The 11059-nt window shown below is 44.7% G+C and overlaps 1 protein-coding gene and 1 non-coding gene across 7 annotated transcripts in view; both read right to left on the bottom strand.

The window, feature by feature from the left end:
* The window catches only part of LOC137642718 (uncharacterized), a 139710-nt gene that overhangs the window by 86299 nt on the left and 42352 nt on the right, over window positions 1-11059 (bottom strand). The window lies entirely within an intron of this gene.
* LOC137643393 (U6 spliceosomal RNA) lies at window positions 3961-4067 on the bottom strand. Its single transcript, XR_011044934.1, has one exon. It is a non-coding gene; the product is annotated as a U6 spliceosomal RNA (small nuclear RNA).

The raw sequence follows: 11059 nt of genomic DNA, 5'->3' as shown, positions 1-11059 counted from the left end.
AAAAGTTTATGTAGTTTATATAGGAGATATTAATTTTAATATTCTTCTTAAAATATTTTATTTTTCCTTTTTTCCTTTCCTCACTGAGCTATTTTCCCTGTTGGGGCCCCTTGGCTTATAGCATCCTACTTTTCCAACTAGGGTTGTAGCTTAGCACGTAATAATAATAATAATAATAATAATAATAATAATAATAAAATTGTTGTACTTCAGCGATGATCCTTGTGGGTAATTCAATTTCTAAACTTTTGTTTCCAAGTTGTATAAACACGATTAACACTTTCACATCTCAAAAAAATTGTGGACAACTTCAAAATTTCAACCCTTAAATTCCCCCTTAATAATAAATTTTGGCCATTGTCGAAAAAATACCAAGATTAATGAAGCGAAAATTTTGGATATTATTTTTATTTTTTCCTAACTATACAAACCAGTCCTTTACATAGAGATGATAATGAAGTTGGCGAACACCACAGTTAAAGCTTTCATAACAAGATGTGAACAGGTGGCCAAGAGCAAGGAAGTCCCCACCTCAGTTTGCTTACCTAGTTACTCTGACCTTCTAGGGGGTTATTGATGACGGAAAAGTAAAAGTAAAGACCTCGGATTTGTATAGTTAGGAAAAATGCAAATTATTTCCAAATTCGTCCTTTGTTCTGGTACAAATACAAACCTTCGTCTTTACAAAGGAAACTCGTCCTTAGGGAAGAGGAAGGCCCCTTCCAACTGGCAGGAAACATATCCCGGGTTACCAAAAGCTCAGTGCAGAGCTATGGGTCCTTTACACCTTGTACACAGTGGTTTGACAATACCAAGAGGTCCACGGCCCATGCAACAAAAGATGCAGAGCAAAAAATCTGTGTCATGACAACAAGGTCTGTGTATACCAATAAATTTCCCTGGTTCCACCCATGAGGCTTATGTATACAAATTGTAGGGAGTGTGTGGAATGACACTTCTATACCATGTAATAGGAAAACTACGATTAAAGTGTGGCTTGCCTGCAAATGAATCTATTCCAGCTGACAGGGTTTCTGATGCTGTGCCCCATGGCTTGCATGCAAATGAATCTATTCCAGCTGACAGGGTTTCTGATGCTGTGCCCCAATAGAAAGGAAGATGGAAGTAGAAGGAAAGGACTGGTCAACCTTCACTTTCATCCCAGTCTAACATGCAACCATCATCCCGATCCAATGCTAAAAAGTCCTGTGAAAGGAGCCGAGGCAGTATACCACCTACTGTGAAGCTACTTTTGGTCCTAGCAAAATGGTGTCTAAGGAACTGTGGGTCGATTCCTGCATATGTCCACATACCTTCCTGGAGCACCTGCACCACAGTGTGTGTCTTGCAGAATAACAGGGTCATAGCTTCTCCTCTGACATGAGTTTTTATCCCAAGTTTCCCCCAGAGCAGGAAGTGAGGGTAGTGAATGGGCAGACAATGACTTCCCTCAGCCAAGAGAAGGTATTTAATCACCTTTTTTTCTCTCCTTGTGTTAAGGAAGAGGAGCTGGAGGTAAGGTCAAATTAAATGTTTGTGTACATTTAAGGTAGTGGTCAAGTGCCATTACAGAACCCAAAGTAGCTTATCAAGATCATCGGTTACTTCTCTACGGATCACAATCTGAGACGAAGGAATCCTGGCATTGAGAACAGATGGATTCAAGGATTTAGGTAGAAGCTCAGGGACGCAGGAGGATGAGACCTGTCCCTACGGTCTGGCATGAGCGATGCAAAAGGAATATCCACGAAGCTTGCTAACTCGCCTGTCGGAGGTTAAGGCAAGCAAGAAATGCTTATGAGTGAAGATTTGTGTATGAGGCAAGCCCCACCGGTTTAAAGGTGTTCTCTGCAGGGACTGCAAGACTTTATTAATGTATGAACATGGTGGTCTCACCTCTCTTGCAGGATATGTTTGAAACTTCATATGAGTATGAAGAGCTCTGTCGAAGCGGCAATATCAACTCCTTTCAGCCTAAAGACCTGACTTTAAGGCCGAGTAATGGGCTCTCACTGCCGATACCAAGCACAGCTTTTCTCTTTCGGCTAACCATGGCATACAGGCTCCAAGGAGAAAGCCCCTATCCCAACTACACTGAAGTCAATGATTCACAGAAGTCTAAGAAGAGATGCTGGATAACCTTTACATGTGAATCCAAAGCAATTACATCGAGTTGCGGTATCTCTAGACGTGCTGGTTGAACATGTCAGACTGAGGAGGTAATACGCTCACAGCCTCTATCAGGAGGGTTAGAAGGTCTAGGTACCATTCTATTTGAGGCCCTCTTGACACTATTAGTTATACTGAGTTGGAGGCAACCCAGACTCAATTCAAGGCACTCAGTTATCAGGCATAACAGAGGAAAAGCCTAAATGTCGATGTCGTTCCAGGGATGTTGGAAGGCATCATTGAACCCTTCTTCCTGGTTTGGCATTAATGAGCACAATATCAGAAGCTTCTGATTAGTGAGGTTGCAAACAGGCCGACTATCAGAAATCCCCTCAAAGTCACTGTCCTGCTCGCTGTCTGATGATGCAACGACAATTCTATGCCAACGATCTGTATCCTCCTACTCAGTTTGTCCACTCTCTCTTTACTTTTGCCTGGAATCAAGCGGGTTGTTAAGAGTGACCGAATCAAGCACTGCCCACTTGTGGATCTCTACTGTCAGTTGGAAAAGTTGCAGAGAAACAGTACCATCTCTTTTGTTACTTATGTCTCTAGTGTTACTGTCACTTGAAGTATTCACACCACTAAGTGACCAGTGAAAGAGTGCCAAAGTTTTGGAGCGCAAGGAGAGCCGCTCAAAGCCCCAACACGTTGAAATAGGATCAAAGTACCAGGTCAGTCCTTTGTACCAACATGCCTGTGACCTAACAGAGAATCAATGCCCATGTTACCAGGTATGAGCCCACCAAGGGTTCATCTTGTACGGTAACATTCCAGATCGAGTATGGGACCCTCTTCTATTAGAACTACTGACAGAGGAGGGTCATCTTGTGACCCATGTCTCCTCAGTTAGTAGTGAAGGTTCAGAACAAGACGTTCCAGGGAGACCAGATCTTCCAGCCTATTTCTTACACTGTGCTGGTAGATGAGGCAATTGAAGGAGAGGAAAACGCACCTCTCGAATGTGTGCTAATTTGTCCCATAGTGGGAAAAAACTTCCCACAACAGTGTTGATGACTATTCCCAAATAGATCAGGCGTTGATTGGGGACTAAAACGACTTCTCCTGATTCACCACGATCTCCAGATCATGGTCGAACAAGAGGAGTTTGTCCTGGTTGAGGTCGTCCAGGTAACAGAGGAGACGAATGACATTGGCGTGTGCCAATACCGATACCAGAGTAAATTCTGTTTAAGACTTGTGGGGCTGTCAAGATACCAATGCAAAGAACTTTGAATTAGTACACTGCTCAGCCTGAGAAAACCGAGCTACTTCCTGGAGCAGGGATGGATTGGGATCCTTCAAACTGATCAACCTCATGAGGTCTAACGGCTTGATCATCTGCCTGCCATTGTGTGGAGTTCCCAACTAGAACAGTTTCTCAAAACTGTTCCAGTCTGGAAGGTTTACAACTGGTCTCCCATCTCCAGACACCTTCTCTACATCAAAGTGTCTACTGGTGAAGCTTGGGGAGTAGTCATTAACCTCCAGATGAAGTCGTGTGAGCGTGCTTGTGCATACTCTGAGGCAGATGCGTGAGCATCATTTTGCAGCACGACCTGAATCTGCCTGAAGGTCCAAGTCCTTCACCATTCCCTAGCAGTAGGCCGATCAAGTAGCTGGTAGTAAATTAGGAGGACGAGAAGAGATGGTGAATGGGAGGTGGAACCCAGACTGGAGCATGTCCACAGTCTAATGTTCTGTTGCGCAATACTATCCCATCCTCTATCAGGGTTGCAGGCATACTCCATGTAGCATTGTAAAGAACTACCCTCCCTAGGGTAAGAGGAGAAAATTGTGGAGCGCTTTGGTATTTTGCATGCCATCCTTGTTGAGGGGCCATGCTAAGCTTGTCCGTACCATCACAATTTTCTTATATGCACTGTTAAATAAAGTACCTGGCCCCTCTTTCCTAGTCTGTGTTGGTTGCGCCTTTGACCGTCTGCTCTGAAATGGTTATTAGCCAACTGTCCTTGGGTCCTTCAGCACAGTCCAAGGACTGTTGTTAAGGAACGTATAATTGGTGTGTTTGTGCATATCTTTACTACCTTTTCCAAGCATATTCGGGGTAAAGGGGGTAGCGCAACCTCGGTTGGGGCTCGTAAGTCGACTGGTGAAGGAAGCGAGGTGTCGATAGCTAGGAGGGCACCAGAATATGACTGCTTCAAGTTATATGCCTACATTGAATATCCAGATCAGCGCCCGGTCTGCTAGGCCGAAAATGATCAAACCAACATATTCGAAAGTAATCTATATTCTCCCTAACTATACAAACCTGAGTTCTCCACTCAGGTTTGTATTTGTGTAGGAGCAATTGTAGATAATTTTTTTTCTCTCACGTTATACTTGTGTGGAAACAAATGAAGTGGTACTCCGATGGAAGATTGATCTACCAGGCAAGCGAGAGGACGCATGATCAATCACACCCAGGTAAGAGGATGTGCAACCAATCACAAGCAGGTGTGAGAATGCATGATTTATCACACCCATGTGAGAGGATGTGTGACCAATCGCATTCAGGTGAGAGAATGTGCGACCAATCGCAAGCAGGTGAAAGAATGTAGGATAGATTGCACACAGGTGAGAGGATGTACAACCAATAACAAGCAGGTGAAAGAATACACGATAGATTGCACTCAGGTGAGAGGATTTGGGACCAATCGCAAGAAGGCGAGAGGATGCATGATTGATCACAAGCAGGTGAGAGGATGCATAATTGATCACAACCAAATGAAAGGATGTGTAACCAATCGCAAGCATAAGAAAGGGTGCACAATCGGTTGCTGCCTCAGGATGCTGCTTATGATCCGTCACCTGTGTCATGACACACTCAATAATGTGCCTCAACCTAGTACAGTATTGTAGTATATCTAGTATAACTAATGGGAGAGCAAATTAGAGAAATGGAGCTCCCATAGAATGAGTGGTCGCTAATAGATTGATGATAAACAATGAGGTAATGTTCCAAATAATACTTGAATCGCAAGCAGGTGCAGTGTCGTTCCAAAGGGTGCTCGCACGGCGGTGTCGTTCCAAAGGATGTTTGAATGGCGGTGTCGTTCCAAATGGTGCTCGCGTGGAGGTGTCGTTCCAAATGGTGCTCGCGTGGAGGAGTCGTTCCAAATGGTGCTCGCGTGGAGGAGTCGTTCCAAATGGTGCTCGCGTGGAGGAGTCGTTCCAAATGGTGCTCGCGTGGAGGAGTCGTTCCAAATGGTGCTCGCGTGGAGGAGTCGTTCCAAATGGTGCTCGCGTGGAGGAGTCGTTCCAAAGGGTGCTCGCGTGGAGGTGTCGTTCCAAATGGTGCTCGCGTGGAGGTGTCGTTCCAAAGGGTGCTCGCGTGGAGGTGTCGTTCCAAAGGGTGCTCGCGTGGAGGTGTCGTTCCAAAGGGTGCTCGCGTGGAGGTGTCGTTCCAAAGGGTGCTCGCGTGGAGGTGTCGTTCCAAAGGGTGCTCGCGTGGAGGTGTCGTTCCAAAGGGTGCTCGCGTGGAGGTGTCGTTCCAAAGGGTGCTCGCGTGGAGGTGTCGTTCCAAAGGGTGCTCGCGTGGAGGTGTCGTTCCAAAGGGTGCTCGCGTGGAGGTGTCGTTCCAAAGGGTGCTCGCGTGGAGGTGTCGTTCCAAAGGGTGCTCGCGTGGAGGTGTCGTTCCAAAGGGTGCTCGCGTGGAGGTGTCGTTCCAAATGGTGCTCGCGTGGAGGAGTCGTTCCAAATGGTGCTCGCGTGGAGGAGTCGTTCCAAATGGTGCTCGCGTGGAGGAGTCGTTCCAAATGGTGCTCGCGTGGAGGAGTCGTTCCAAAGGGTGCTCGCGTGGAGGAGTCGTTCCAAAGGGTGCTCGCGTGGAGGTGTCGTTCCAAAGGGTGCTCGCGTGGAGGTGTCGTTCCAAAGGGTGCTCGCGTGGAGGTGTCGTTCCAAAGGGTGCTCGCGTGGAGGTGTCGTTCCAAAGGGTGCTCGCGTGGAGGTGTCGTTCCAAAGGGTGCTCGCGTGGAGGTGTCGTTCCAAAGGGTGCTCGCGTGGAGGTGTCGTTCCAAATGGTGCTCGCGTGGAGGTGTCGTTCCAAATGGTGCTCGCGTGGAGGAGTCGTTCCAAATGGTGCTCGCGTGGAGGAGTCGTTCCAAATGGTGCTCGCGTGGAGGTGTCGTTCCAAATGGTGCTCGCGTGGAGGTGTCGTTTCAAAGGGTGCTCGCGTGGAGGTGTCGTTCCAAAGGGTGCTCGCGTGGAGGTGTCGTTCCAAAGGGTGCTCGCGTGGAGGTGTCGTTCCAAAGGGTGCTCGCGTGGAGGTGTCGTTCCAAAGGGTGCTCGCGTGGAGGTGTCGTTCCAAAGGGTGCTCGCGTGGAGGTGTCGTTCCAAAGGGTGCTCGCGTGGAGGTGTCGTTCCAAATGGTGCTCGCGTGGAGGTGTCGTTCCAAATGGTGCTCGCGTGGAGGAGTCGTTCCAAATGGTGCTCGCGTGGAGGAGTCGTTCCAAATGGTGCTCGCGTGGAGGTGTCGTTCCAAATGGTGCTCGCGTGGAGGTGTCGTTTCAAAGGGTGCTCGCGTGGAGGTGTCGTTCCAAAGGGTGCTCGCGTGGAGGTGTCGTTCCAAAGGGTGCTCGCGTGGAGGTGTCGTTCCAAAGGGTGCTCGCGTGGAGGTGTCGTTCCAAAGGGTGCTCGCGTGGAGGTGTCGTTCCAAAGGGTGCTCGCGTGGAGGTGTCGTTCCAAAGGGTGCTCGCGTGGAGGTGTCGTTCCAAAGGGTGCTCGCGTGGAGGTGTCGTTCCAAATGGTGCTCGCATGGAGGTGTCGTTCCAAATGGTGCTCGCATGGAGGAGTCGTTCCAAATGGTGCTCGCATGGAGGAGTCGTTCCAAATGGTGCTCGCATGGAGGAGTCGTTCCAAATGGTGCTCGCATGGAGGAGTCGTTCCAAATGGTGCTCGCATGGAGGAGTCATTCCAAATGGTGCTCGCGTGGAGGAGTCGTTCCAAAGGGTGCTCGCATGGAGGTGTCGTTCCAAAGGGTGCTCGCGTGGAGGTGTCGTTCCAAAGGGTGCTCGCGTGGAGGTGTCGTTCCAAAGGGTGCTCGCGTGGAGATGTCGTTCCAAAGGGTGCTCGCGTGGAGGTGTCGTTCCAAAGGGTGCTCGCGTGGAGGTGTCGTTCCAAAGGGTGCTCGCATGGAGGTGTCGTTCCAAAGGGCGCTCGCATGGTGGTGTTGTTCCAAAGGGTCTTGCATGGCGGTGTTGTTCCAAAGGGAGCTCGCATGGCGGTGTCATTCCAAAAGGTGCTCGCATGGCGGTGTCGTTCCAAAAGGGTAGCTTGTAACCTCCTATCCCACAAGGTGTAAAGACTCAGGATCTGAATGGAATTTGTTTATTCCTTGGCTAATTGAAGACATTCCTTACTGAACTGTTCAGTTAAGAGTGATAGGGAGTGTGAGGTTGACCCAAATTCTATCGAGGACTATAGAAACTACTCTGGGAATCTCGATCCACAATGGGATTGAGGGCGAGGATCACCCCCAAGGAGTAACTGAAGACTGACGGTCATGACTCCAGTGGTTGTAGAGGGGTCTACTAGCCAGATCTTCCATTTTTAATTTTGCAAGTGTGGAAGAAAGCACACGCATTAAGGCGTTAGTTATAGCTCTAACTTGTGCTTAATCTTGCATGGTACGAAGCGCTTAAGGGTGATGCACACAACAGTGAATTGTAGTCACCCGCCTATTCTAAATTCCTAATAGGCTGAGAGCATGCCAGGAGTTTAGTAAGGTTAGTCATCCTATGCGTTCAGGTATGTGAGTGAGGCCATGCCAGCACTTCTCAAGGAAGACATGACCTCGCTCCAAAGAGCTAGCATAGTCAGGTGAGAGTCCTGCATTTAGTTTGAGAATAAGCCAAGTGCGTTGTGCATTTTAAGAAAGACATGCAAATGATCTGAAAAGTTAGCATACTCAAGAGGGAGAATGCACTCAGGTGAGAGCAAGCAATTGGGCTAAAGGCCTGTCCCTGCTAATGGCTACTATAAAAATTACTACTATACTTAGTGAGAAAGCAGAGGGGCAGGAATTTCCCATTCCCAGCCAATTGCCGGTCACCTGTTTACACCTAATAATAAAAGTTTTAACTGCCATGTTCTCCACCTTCACTGTTATCTCTTATGTAAAGGACAAAGGTTTATATTTGTACCATAACAAACAACTTTCATCTTCGAATTTAAATAACATTAAAACACCCGTAACCTCGGATATCTATTCATCAAGAAAAAAATTCTGTATCAAAAAATAAAAATCCTTAATGGTACTATACATGCAGGAACAAATGTAGTCCAAAAGTTGGCAGAATAAATCAGGAGATTTCATCCATAAAGCCATTCTTTTTTCCTCCAACAACATCCAGTACAACAAACACTAAAAGAACCAATAAGAAACCCATGATAACAGATGAGAACCATCTGACGACAAATACCATCATCATCATATAAATTCAGCATCTCATTGCTAAAAGAATTGACTACATTGACAATGACATTCACATCAATAACAGAATTTTTCCCTGATCAAAACATTAATTTGCACACAAGATCACTTCTAACACCATTCTTTATATTTTTTTCTAACATACAAACATAATCCCTTCTTACAGCACCTTTACTGTCATGTCCTAACAAAAATTGTTAATACCATCATTCACAGTTTCATAGTTTACTATTTGACAATGACATTTCAATTTCCACCACTCACATGTTGGCAGTATTGTATATGCACTGTAGTTTTGTTTTTAATCACATTAACCATTTCCATCAATGGCATATTCCCCATAACTACACACTCATCACAATCATGTTTTTTTCTCCAATTAACTTCCAAACGCAAAAACCCCACACCTGTCATCTCGCATGGTAAAACACAATTGTGGGTTTCACAGAGAGTGCAAAGCATGTCGGTCACTTCCCCCTCAGTAAGGCCATAGGAATAAACAAAAGGCATAGGGCCACATGCCAGAAAAAGGAAGTGAAATTTATAGATCTTTAGGACACTTTCTATGGCAAGAGAAAATCATACAAGAGATGGAATACACTATAGTGAAGAAGGCAAGAGAGTATACGGAAATTAACTTTATCTCAGCCAGTGCAATTACTTAGGCACAGTAGACCAAGAACAAACTAGACCCTCAGAAAATCCTCCAGCAACAATTACAGGAAATTTGGCAGAAAACTTGGATTATGCAGATAAAAGTAAAACTAAAACACTAGTGAATCAGGGAAACAAGCAAAGCCAAAGAGGAAGAGAAAAAAGTTAGAAAATTTCCTCCGAGTAGCACAATTCAAGGTTGTCAGTCAGTTAGAAACAAAATGGGAAAACTTCAGGGCAATGATAGCTAGATGTCATAGGCATTACCGAGGCCTGGATTCAAGAAAAAACAAGGGATTTTATTGGAGAATACAAAATCCTAGGTTTCAAGCTTTTCAAAAAGGATCGCCTTATCAAAAAAGGTGGATGGTTAATGCTCTATGTTAAAAATCACTTAAAGCCCATAGAAATTAAATTAGAAACCGAACGTGAAATGATAGGTGCAAACAACACCATAGGAAAAACATGTCCATATTAGTAATATACAGACCAACACATCAAATGGAAGAACAGAACGAAGAGCTATATAGACAACTTGGACAAGAAGTTAACAATAAGCTTGCTGTCCTAGCGGGAGACTTCAGTGCAGCAGTAAACTGGGACACTATGAATTCTACATCAAACACAAGTGGATACAGACTATTAGAATTTGTCAACAATGAATTCCTCCATCAGTGGCTCAATAAACCAACCAGGGTTAACAACATACTGTACTAGATATTGTGCTAACAGAAAAAAAAATTCAGTATCCAGTGTTTCAATAGGCAAAAATATTGGCAAAATTTACCACAGAATAATTAGGTTTCAGGTAAATATTCCTCATCTAAAAGAAAGGAAAATTATAAAAAAGCTAGACAACAGATGTAATAACTGGATAAAACTGAAGGAATACACCCAGAATTTAGAATACAATGAAACAGGAAACAGATACACAATGGGACTCATTAGTAGAAATATATAAAGAAAAAAGTACCAAATGAATACCATATAAAAAAAGTTTTACCAAATGGAACTCCACAACCTAAGTGGTTCAACAGAGAAATAGCCAATGTGATAAGAAGTAAAGACAGCAAACATAAATCAATGGGTCCACAATCTTCAATTCATGAAATTTCCGAGCACAAGTTAAGCCGAAAAGTAGATAAACTACTTAGAAAAACCAAAATCAATGAAGAGAAATTTGTGGCTTCAGATAGAAAAGAAATCAAAAGAATTTTCTGTATATGTAAACAGTATAAAACCAATCAAAAGCAACATTAGCCCATTAAGAGACTCAGAGGGTAATCTTATAACAAATGATTTGGAAAAAGCCGAATTGATGAATACATATTTCGCAACTGTATTCACTAGGGAAGAATCAACGACCCTTCCCAAACCCGATATCAAATATGAAGGGCCAAAACCATTAAATAGAATCACTTTTACAATGGATGATGTCAAAAAAAAAAAAAAAAAATAAAGGACTCGCTAAGTCTAAGGCACCAGGTCCAGATGATATTCATCCAACAGAGGTTATAGAACTAGGAGAGATAAACCCACAAGTTTACAAAATGTTCCGAAAGACAAGCCAACAAAAGAAAGGTACCACAAGGATTGAAACTAGACAATGTACCTCCAATCTATAAGAAGAGGGCCAAAAGAAGAACCTGGCAACTACAGACCAGTATGTCTAACTTCAGTGCCTTGCAAATTTTTTTCAATTCATTATAGTAGATTCAATTGTAAAACATTGAGAAAAACAATCTTTTGATAGACAGCCAACATGTGTGACAAAACTTTTGGAATTTCTCCACATGTTTA

Source organism: Palaemon carinicauda, chromosome 6 (genome assembly GCF_036898095.1).
Source record: "Palaemon carinicauda isolate YSFRI2023 chromosome 6, ASM3689809v2, whole genome shotgun sequence".
NCBI lineage: Eukaryota > Metazoa > Arthropoda > Malacostraca > Decapoda > Palaemonidae > Palaemon > Palaemon carinicauda.
Note: the sequence above shows the minus strand (reverse complement) of the source record. Positions and strands in the feature narration are given on the sequence as shown.